This window comes from Hetaerina americana, unplaced genomic scaffold, assembly GCF_022747635.1.
Source record: "Hetaerina americana unplaced genomic scaffold, ioHetAmer1.1.p SCAF_7, whole genome shotgun sequence".
NCBI classification, from domain to species: domain Eukaryota; kingdom Metazoa; phylum Arthropoda; class Insecta; order Odonata; family Calopterygidae; genus Hetaerina; species Hetaerina americana.
Window position 1 is genome coordinate 2295029 of NW_027287316.1, and position 10434 is coordinate 2305462.

Below are 10434 nucleotides of genomic sequence, written 5' to 3' on the forward strand. Positions count from 1 at the left end.
GTGTGGGACTTTGTCGAAGGCTTTTTTGAAATCCAGGAATACTGCATCGACTTGGGTGTTGTTTTCTCCCGATCTAAGTATATCGTGAATGAAGAGACCAAGTTGCGTTTCGCAAGATCTGCTTTTCCTAAATCCGTGCTGGTTGTGGATTAGTATTTTCCTACTATCAAGAAATTTCATAATGTTAGTGACAATAACGTGTTCCAATATTTTACAAGAGATCGATGTTAAAGAAATGGGTCGGTAATTGGTTGGTTTATCCCTATCGCCGCCTTTATAGATGGGAGTTATATGGGCTAGCTTCCAGTCGCGAGGCACTGAGCCTTCTTCTATCGATTTTAGAAAAACAATATGTAAAAATGGGGCAATGTCGTCAGCTAATTCCTTTAATATTCTAGCAGGTATTTCTTCCGGACCAGGTGCCTTGTGTGCTTTGATACTACGGAGCAGATGTACTATTCCCTGCTTGGTCAGTGTAAGATCGCTCATGTGTTCCCCGGGTGGGTGTGGAGGATCGTTTGGTGCGTTTGTGTTTTTGTTGTAGACGCTCTGGAAAAAATGGTTTAAAATATTTGCCTTTTTCACGCTATCTGTAATGATTTCTCCATTTTCCGTCTTCAAAGAGTGAACAGTGGGACGTTTACCCTGTATTTCCCTAACATAGGACCAGAATGACTTTGGATTTTCCTCAAGATATTCGCTTAGCATTTTAGATTTAAAAGAGTGTAGTGCTGTGCGCATAATACTTTTCGTCTTACTACGACATTCTTTTAGTAGCTGTTTGGTTGTATTCACAAAACTTATATCGTCACTTTTTAAACTCTTTTTGAAATTTGACTGTAGCTTTCTTTGCCTTCTTAATGCCGATCTGACTTCCCTGTTGTACCATCTAGGTTCCTTACTGTCGCATTTGAGTTTGGACGGGATGTACGTCTTTATTCCTTCGCGTAAAATATTTAAGAAATAATTCCAAGTGTTCTCTGTATTTGTTGTCAGTGTTTTTGTCTTGTATTCCGGTAATTTTATCTTTAAATATTCTCTTAGTCCGTTAAAATTTGCCTTGTTGTATAGGTATATTTTACGCTTTTCTTTGTTTATTTTGACGAACTTAGTTTTTAACTCCACAAGAATAGCCTTATGGTCACTGATTCCGTCTATTATTTCAATGTTAGTAATGATTTCGGGCATAGAAGTCGCAAAGATGTCTAGTATGCTTTGGCCCCGTGTTGGTGATTTAACTATTTGTTCTAAGGAGTGTTTTGTGAATATATGAAGGAGTTCTTGGCATGAATCTCTGTTTTTGGCAGATTTTCCCACGCAGTAGTTTTCCCAGTCAATTGACGGTAGATTTGTGTCACCAGCGATTATAGTAATACTGTTGCTTTGTCTGCTGCTGATAGTGGATATTTGTTCGTCGAGCTTGTGTAGGACATCTGTGTTAGAATCTGGGGATCTATAAAATGAACACACGTATAGGCTTCTGCCGTTGTAGTCCTTAATGTTGCACCAAACGCTTTCTATGTCATCTACGTCGCATTCATATCGTTGGCTACTAAGATGTGACTTTACTGCAATGAATACTCCCCCACCCAACCTATTTGGTCTGTCCCTTCTGTAAATTGTGAAGCCGTTTGGAAAAACCTCATTGTTTGCTATATCTCCCGTGAGCCAACTTTCTGTTCCAACTACTATGTCTGCGTTTGTACTGACAAAAATATGTTCAATATCCGATATTTTGTTTCTAATGCTACGGCAATTTAATGTTATAATTTTAATATGGCTAATAACTTCTTGTTTTTCGGTTTTATGTACGCTAACAAAACTGTTTTGAGAGAGAATCGAAGTAGACGAAGTAGAAGTAGAAGTAGAAGAAGTATATCGAAACTAATGAAAAATAAATTAACTGAGGAAAAAATTTTAATTGAGATTTCGTATCTGTTATAATGTTGTAGGAAGTATTTGCGCATCAGAGTTGGAAAAAAGATTAAATTAACGATGGATATTCATTTGTTAACGATTCGATCTCTCGCTATTTTTTTTCGTAATATTTTTACGGCGAAGGCATTCCTTGAAGCAATGTTCATTGGCGTACTCTCTCAAAGGTAGCAGCGGCTGGCCTCCCGACGCAGAGCAAGGAGTCTCATTCGCCCGATGTCGCCCTCCCGCAGCGATGCGCGGCTAATGCCGCCGAGGGCTTGAATCGAGTCGTGACCACGCAGAAGGGAACTGCGGCGCGTTGTGCCTCCGCCGATCTCCCTCTCTCCGGGAAGTGCTGCCCACCTCTGTCTTGCCTCATTCCTTCTTCATCAATGCTCAACCATGGGAAATAATTTGTTTCAGCCCCTGTAATTATGACCTTACCGCTTAACCAGAGCATTTGCCTCACATAATCCATTTTTGATTAAAAGCAATGTAATTCTTTATCTTCATTAACAATACGTGCCAATCCACACTCTTCTCTGTCTAATGCTAAGTCGCTTTTACTAGTAATGTAGTTGCTTAATAATTCTTTGATGTGAACCTCCACTTTTTAATTCTCCCGATTTTTAGTAACTTGAGCCCTCAAGAAGCCTTAGGAATAACAGTCAAAGTAAAATTGCACCTTTCCATTCAGTTTTATTCCACATTTTGAAACTAAGGAGTTACTAATTGAATGGTCACATTGTCTGGCGATCAAAGTTTACAAGTACGAGAGTTTGAAATGTTCAAAGGGAGTCATTTAGGTACCAAGGAATGATTAAACGTTAACGCGAAGGAAGAAATAACTACTTTTTTTCTGGGTCAGTATGCTCATAAATCATTCGCAAAAGAGAAAAAATGTATTTTATCATGAGATTCCAAGCTCCATCATTATTCAGGAAAAATCAATTGTCAAGAGAGGTGGGGTCAAATTGGTAATATCAGAATGAGGGAAGCATGAATATTAGATAATAGCAATTTCCCACTCATCTACTGGAGAGATTCAGTGAGCACGGTACGTATAAAGCCACAGTATCGCCGTGGAGGGCTTTGGGCGGCCTCTTGTCGCCGTCGCTCGACGACGGGAGGCAATTTCCGATATTGACCGCCGACACCGAGCCCTCACCACCGGCTGCGGTCCTCGAGGCCTTGTCTCCCTCTCCCTCTTCCTGAAAACTATCATATTCATGCTCTCAATTGTTTCTCCGTGACATTCCTCGAATTGACCTGTTCTCTCTTGATTCCGCCGTCCTTTTGTTTTCTTCCCTGGGATGTTCATTTCTCTCCATTTCAATCGCCCGTGACTGATATGAAAGATTTCAAATAAGGGAAGACGCCTCCAAATGAGAGAGATTGGTTTTCTCAAAATGCACAGTCTCAGTTCTATCACATCTATAGAACGACATTGTTTTCTTTCCTTGATGTCATTGTTAGGGCATTCTTAGAAAAATATTATGCTTAATCATGTGATTCTTTGGTAATTTCAAGGAGAGAAATGCAAATTTTACTCTGGCAAAATCCTGCTCCGATTGTTCACGTTCTGCGACCAAAAAATGACTACATACACTTAATTATTTAGGGAAGCGCTGATTTAATGCGACGAAATTTCACGAGGTCGTCGTTTTTTTTATTTTGAGCGTGGCAGGTATCACAAATAGGCCAGTTCAACGCCAAATCAACCGGAGTGAAGGGATGCAACAAACCTAGGACTGACGCCGAATAAGAATTTCATTGATTTCACGTATTGAAATTCCATCATCTACTATTCGGCACTCGGAGAAAGAGATCCAAACAGCTTCTCGAAGCTTTTTGTGGGCTAGCGATCTCTCGAATAACCCGAAACTCTGATACCGAAAATAACTAAAACCGATAGATTGACTGTGTATCCCTTGAAATCCCTTAATTTCCATTCATGTATACGTGATGTATGATTCCCTTGGATATTTCTGTATCACTATTTTCTTGGCAAAACTATCACTCCATGACGGAAGTGGTTCCCATTTTGTGAAAGGTTTGCTCCCCGGATGTGCTATCGACAACCTCTTGGTCCTCACTGAAATCTAAGTCTACTTCTGCGAAATAACCAGCGAACTACAAAAGAGCGCACGGTAGGTGGTGCTAGGAGACTTATAAGTGCTTCTGGTTCATTTTCATTCCCTCCTTTTTCGTACTAAAAAGAACTCTTTTATTGGGTGAAATTTACACTTGTTTTTTAATAAGATTTCCGCCATTTGTATATAAATATGCACGTTTCTTAAGATTTTTTGTTTAATATTTTTTCCCTCATCCTTTGCCCGTCTCACCTGGTACTCTCACCCCCTGCCCCAGACCTTCTTGGTGTTTAGCGGGGGATTTAATTAGTTGTAGATCTACCCTTCATTATATAAATTCATGGAATGCGTTTGATTCTTTATATGTAGTTCATTTAGCGTATTCTGTAACCATATTGGCTTTTTTAGAATTTTTTCAGGGTCCCTAATTATGCTTTTGTTGTGACTGTGAATGGTGCGAGGAAGGAAATGGTGTCCCGCATTCAATCTAAAATTCTGGAGCAATGCATCAGTAGGATTAATTTCAACGATATTGTACTGGAAAACGTTTTGCATAATTGTAAAGAACGGAATTGAGATGCCACTCAGAAATCTTACCTAATATTGAGAAGGTATTCGGAATACCAGTGAGAGTTTATCTTTTTTGATGCAAAGGGTGACAAAAAAATTTATTTCGACTATTATAAAAATGTGAATGACTTCGAGTGTTTGATGCCTTGCGGAGATATAATTAACCAGCGCAGAATCAAATAAAACACCGAATAAAACGGCTATATTAAACTAGTAGTAGTAGTTTTAGGGGAGGCGACCGACTGCTGAGGTCATTTGCGCCATTAGGGATGGACAGGAAAGCATGAAGGGTGGAGAGAAACCCGGCGTCGGCATTAGCCTACTCTTTTCGAAAGGCGCCGCAGCTTAACGTCCCATCCGACGGACGGAGTGCTCACTCAAAGTGCCCTCCACAAAGCACCTCAAGTAGGGATCGAGATACCTCTGAAAAATATTCAACACCGCCGGGATTTGAACCCGCGCCCTCTGGGTGGGAAGCCAGCACGATAGCCCCCGCACCATCTCGATCCCCCATATTAAACTATTAGCAGTAAAAAATCATCAGAAGTTAATTAAAATATTAACAATAAAGAGCAACGCGGTGCCAAAAGATCGCACGCCAAACTTCATCAGCTGAATTGCTAATAACAAAAGTAGGTTGTTAATATTAAAAAAAGAACGAAAAAAAATGATGAGGTTTTCTTTTGAATTCTCGTCACGTGAATATCACTGGAGTGATGCGTGCGTTATTTTAAGTGCAACTGCTTGCCCTACAACTCCATAGTTTAAAGCACCATGAGTCTCTAGTCTGACATGTATCTTAAAAGAGTATAATGTGAGTGGCGAAGCATTCTCTAGGCCAGAATTCTATCGACGTAATCTCTACAGGTCTCGAGGCTTTTCAGGCGATGAAAGAATGCCTGAATATTTCTTTTGCAGCCCAGGTGGATCCATGGAGCCCATTAAAGTTATTAAAAAGGTTCTGTCCGTTGCTTCGATAGAATAAGGGAGGGTCGAGGGGGCGCGAGGGGAATAAGCCGGCACGGGGGGAGGCTGAAAAGGTGAGGCCGAAATAGGGGCGAGGTGGAGTGGGAGGGCATCTCGACTCGAGATTGGATGATTGAAGTCTTTTACTCCTCACAAATATCTCTCTCCCCCTTCCTCTCTTTATCTCCCTCACTCTCTCCCTCTCGCTACGCCTCGACGGGGCAGTTTCCATCTTTCTCTCCTTCCGCCTCCCTTCTTTTCATGCACAGTGCAGCAAATTTAGATAAGGTCTTTATTCCAGGGAAGGGGGCGGAGTGGGAGGAAGCGGGGGTGGGGGTGAATGCTAGGGGTGGGGCAAAGGGGAGAATGGGAACGAATGGCTGCATACGAAACGAGGGATGCCCGTGACAAGAAGCCGATCGAAGGGAGGGGCCGGCCCTGCCGCGGACGCAGCTCACGCACATCTATCTAGAGCTGAAGGAAACCAATATTTTTCTGATTCATATCGAGCTCACGAATGTCATTTGTGGCAACAGAATTTCAGTGTCGTCGTGAGCGAAACCCGCTTGTTTGGCGCTTTTTCGTAGGCGATGCACCAAACTCTCTGGAAGCTTGGAAATTTCGAATGCGAGGGCGATATTACTCACTTCATGCAAATTTTAATTTCTTCTAATTTTCATTACCCAGAACTAAGGCCCTCCGTTAACGTTAAAGTTTTTTACCCACCATTGTGTCAACAATGGATTCGAGAGTTGATATTAATTATCTCGTTGTAAAAATGTAAAAGATCCGTGGAGGATATTTTTTATTATGACAAATATATTATGCTTTTGAAACGTTACTCTTATTTACGTTCCAGCGATGACTGCTTTGTTTAATCAACGAAGAGTGCATGAATGGAAAATAAGGATTAGGGAATATGAAACAATCGGAGGCATTAGATTACCACATTGAAATGATATATTGAAAAAAATACGCTGAGATATTCACAACAATTCATTATTTAATGCCATAGTTTACATCATTTTTAAACATTAAAAAATACCCTAGATCGAAAACAATTGCCATAAAAATTCAAAATAACGTATGTTTTGAAAATGTTTAGGTGAATATTATAATCCATATTTCTGACGAAGTCAAAAATCGCCACACGTGCCAAGGACTTGTTCTGAGTCCTGTGGTCGTTCATGAAATTTAACTTCAGCGTCTTATATAGTATTATTCGAGAAGCCTACGATTATGCTTTGAGTACAAATGAAATAGTTCTTAATTTAGCCACCATAAGATTTAGCACAGTTCAACAAGAGTTACACCATTTCTTTATTAGAATGCATATTCTCTGGAAAAGCTTATGGCTCTTTCTATTGTATATTCTAATCTATTGTAAAATATTAATAATATATTTTAAATGAAGAGTGGTTTGGCGTGAAAATCAAAGGAGGTTCCTCAGAGCAAAAAATGTTATATTGGAAAAAACCAAGCATTTTGAAATCCCCTGACTTGTTAACATTGGGTATGTAGTTTCATTTTTGTCTCATTATTAAAGAAGTGAAATCATAAGAAAATTATCTAATTTTCAAAGTATTACTTTTTGAATTTGTTTTCCATGAGAATGAGATACCAAGATATACCAAATCTGGAAATTTGAAGGTCCCAATTAAATTAAGTATATGTAGTATTGTGCCGCGTATAGACCGCGGAAGGCTCGTTTGGAGACGAATTGAGGGTTTAAATCAGAGATTGCTGGGATTTTTCCGGGGAATCGGAGCGGACTTCGTTGATCTGAGGCCTGTTCTCTTATCGTGTCGGGTACTCCTTAATCGCTCCGGGGTCCATTATACAGCCGAGGCATCGCAGTTGGTAGCGCGTAGGTTACACGAACACGCTTCGAGGGTTTAGCATAGCTGGTAGGCAAGAGCGTAGGTCATATATTGGGAAAAATAAAGTAGAATCCAGCGCTTTTTGTCAATTCAGATCAGGTTATGCCCCTCAAATCCCCAAAAAAATTGAACAAACAAACACTTGCGTCAAAACAACATATAACCCATGTGAATTTAATAAAATTGGTGCTTCTAAATACATAACAGCTAGCAATGCGAGTGAATGTAATTCTTATGCCTCTGTTAACCACGAATCGTCTCAAAGCAGTTTTGCAAGCGTACATAAAACCGAAAAACAAAAATTAATTGGCCAAATTAAAATTATAACATTAAACTGCCGTAGCATTAGAAACAAAATATTGGATATTGAACATATTTCTGTCAGTACAAACGCAGACATAGTAGTTGGAACGGAAAGTTGGCTCACGAGAGATATAGCAAACAATGAGGTTTTTCCAAACGGTTTCTCAATTTACAGAAGGGACTGACCAAATAGATTGGGTGGGGGAGTATTCATTGCAGTAAAGTCACATCTTAGTAGCCAACGATACGAATGCGACGTAAATGACATAGAAAGCGTTTGGTGCAACATTAAGGACTACAACGGCAGAAGCCTATTCGTGTGTTCATTTTATAGACCCCCAGATTCTAACACAGATGTCCTACACATGCTCGACGAACAAATATCTAATCTCAGCAGCAGACATAGCAACAGTAATATTATAATCTCTGGTGGCAAAAATCTACCGCCAATTGACTGGGACACGTACTGCGTAGGAAAATCTGCCAAAAACCGAGATTCATGCCAAGAACTCCTTCATATATTCACAAAACACTCCTTAGAACAAATTGTTAAATCACCAACACGGGGCCAAAGCATACTAGATATCTTTGCGACTTCTATGCACGAGATCATTACTAACATTGAAATAATTGGCGGAATCAGTGACCATTAGGCTATTCTTGTAGAGTTAAAAACTAAGTTCGTCAAAATAAACAAAGAAAATCGTAAAATATACCTATACAACAAGGCAAATTTTAACGGAATACGAGAATATTTAAAAATAAAATTACCAGAATATAAGGCAAAAACACTTACAACCAATACAGAGAATACATTGAATTATTTCTTAAATATTTTACGCGAAGGAATGAAGACGCACATCCCGTCCAAACTCAAATGCGATAGTAAGGAGCCTAGATGGTATAACGGGGAAGTCAGATCGGCATTAAGAAGGCGAAGAAAGCTACAGTCTAATTTCAAAAAGAGTTTAAAAAGTGACGATATAGTTTATATGAATACATCCAAACAGCAACTAAAAGAATGTCGTAGTAAGACGAGAAGTATTATGCGCACAGCACTACACTCTTTTAAATCTAAAATTCTAAGGGAATATCTTGAGGAAAATCCAAATTCATTCTGGTCATATGTTAGGTAAATACAGGGTAAACGTCCAACGGTCCATTCTTTGAAGACGGAAAATGGAGAAATCATTACAAATAGCGTGACATAGGCAAATATTTTGAACCATTTTTTCCAGAGCGTCAAAAATAAAAACACAAACGCACCAAACGATCCTCCACACCCACCCGGGGAACACATGAGCGATCTTACACTGACGAAGCAGGGAATAGTACATCTACTCCGTAGTATCAAAGCACACAAGGCACTTGGTCCGGAAGAAATACCTGCTAGAATATTGAAGGAATTAGCTGAAGATATTGCCCCGTTTTTACATATTGTTTTTCTAAAATCGATAGAAGAAGGCTCAGTGCCTCGCGACTGGAAGCTAGCCCATATAACTCCCATCTATAAAGGCGGCGATAGGGATAAACCAACCAATTACCGACCCATTTCTTTAACATCGATCTCTTGTAAAATATTGGAGAACATTTTTGTCACTAAAATTCTGAGATTTCTTGATAGTAAGAAAATACTCATCCACAACCAGCAAGGATTTAGGAAAAGCAGATCTTGCGAAACACACCTTGGTCTCTTCATTCAAGATATACTTAGATCGGGAGAAAACAACACACAAGTCGACAATGTGGAAATCACCTACTCATCGCCGCGGAAACCTTCGAACGAACATTACTCACCTCTACGGGGAGGGGATTCACAGGAAAATAAGGAGATTCGAGAAGCTCAGAACGAGGAAGGAGAGACTTTTGACATCGTTAGCGTTCCTTCAACGATGCAGAGACACGGAGACGATTCCTACCTGCGTAGAAGTCAAACACCACCTGAACACACCCAAGGCTAAGAAGATCCTCCGCCGCTGCAGCGAAGACCTTCTGAGAGAGAGAATTCACGATAAACGTTGGAACCTCGACCGCCTCTCCGAAGAATTGTACTATATTCATTTGGAGCTGGCTGCCACCCTACAAGCTGACGATTGGGACACAACCGAGCGGATCACGTACGACTCTTCCCGAGCCAGTCTAATGGCGACGCGGGAAAAGCAAGTCAACAAATTCAACAAACTTCATTGTAGGCAGCATCCACTGATCTCGATTAATGGGGCTGACAATGGCCAATCGGTTGTGAACTTGACGGACCTTCATTTAGATGAAGCCACCCTCGCAGTCTTATCTAAGGGTCTGAACTTCGCTTTGACCCCAAGGACGATACCACTTGAGAAGATCATCGCGGAGGTAGAGTCATCGATCCGGAGACTTCCGAAGGCTACCGCCGACGAAATCCGAGAAGATGTCGCACGTATCCTCCATGGCGCAAAACCACCAAGATCAAACACCATCGGCAAAGAAAGGAGAGCACTGAAGGAGCTAAGGGACAACGAGAGTATAATCATTTTACCAGCTGACAAAGGCAACGCAACAGTCCTGATAAACAGAGAGGATTACGAAGGGAAAATATCGCTCATCCTCAGCAGTCCGACTTATAGGAAATTGAAAAGCGATCCGACTGCCAAGACGGAGAGAAGCACAAGGGCTATCATTAAACGATCGCTTATTCCAAAAGAAGAGCAACGACGCCTGCTTCCGAC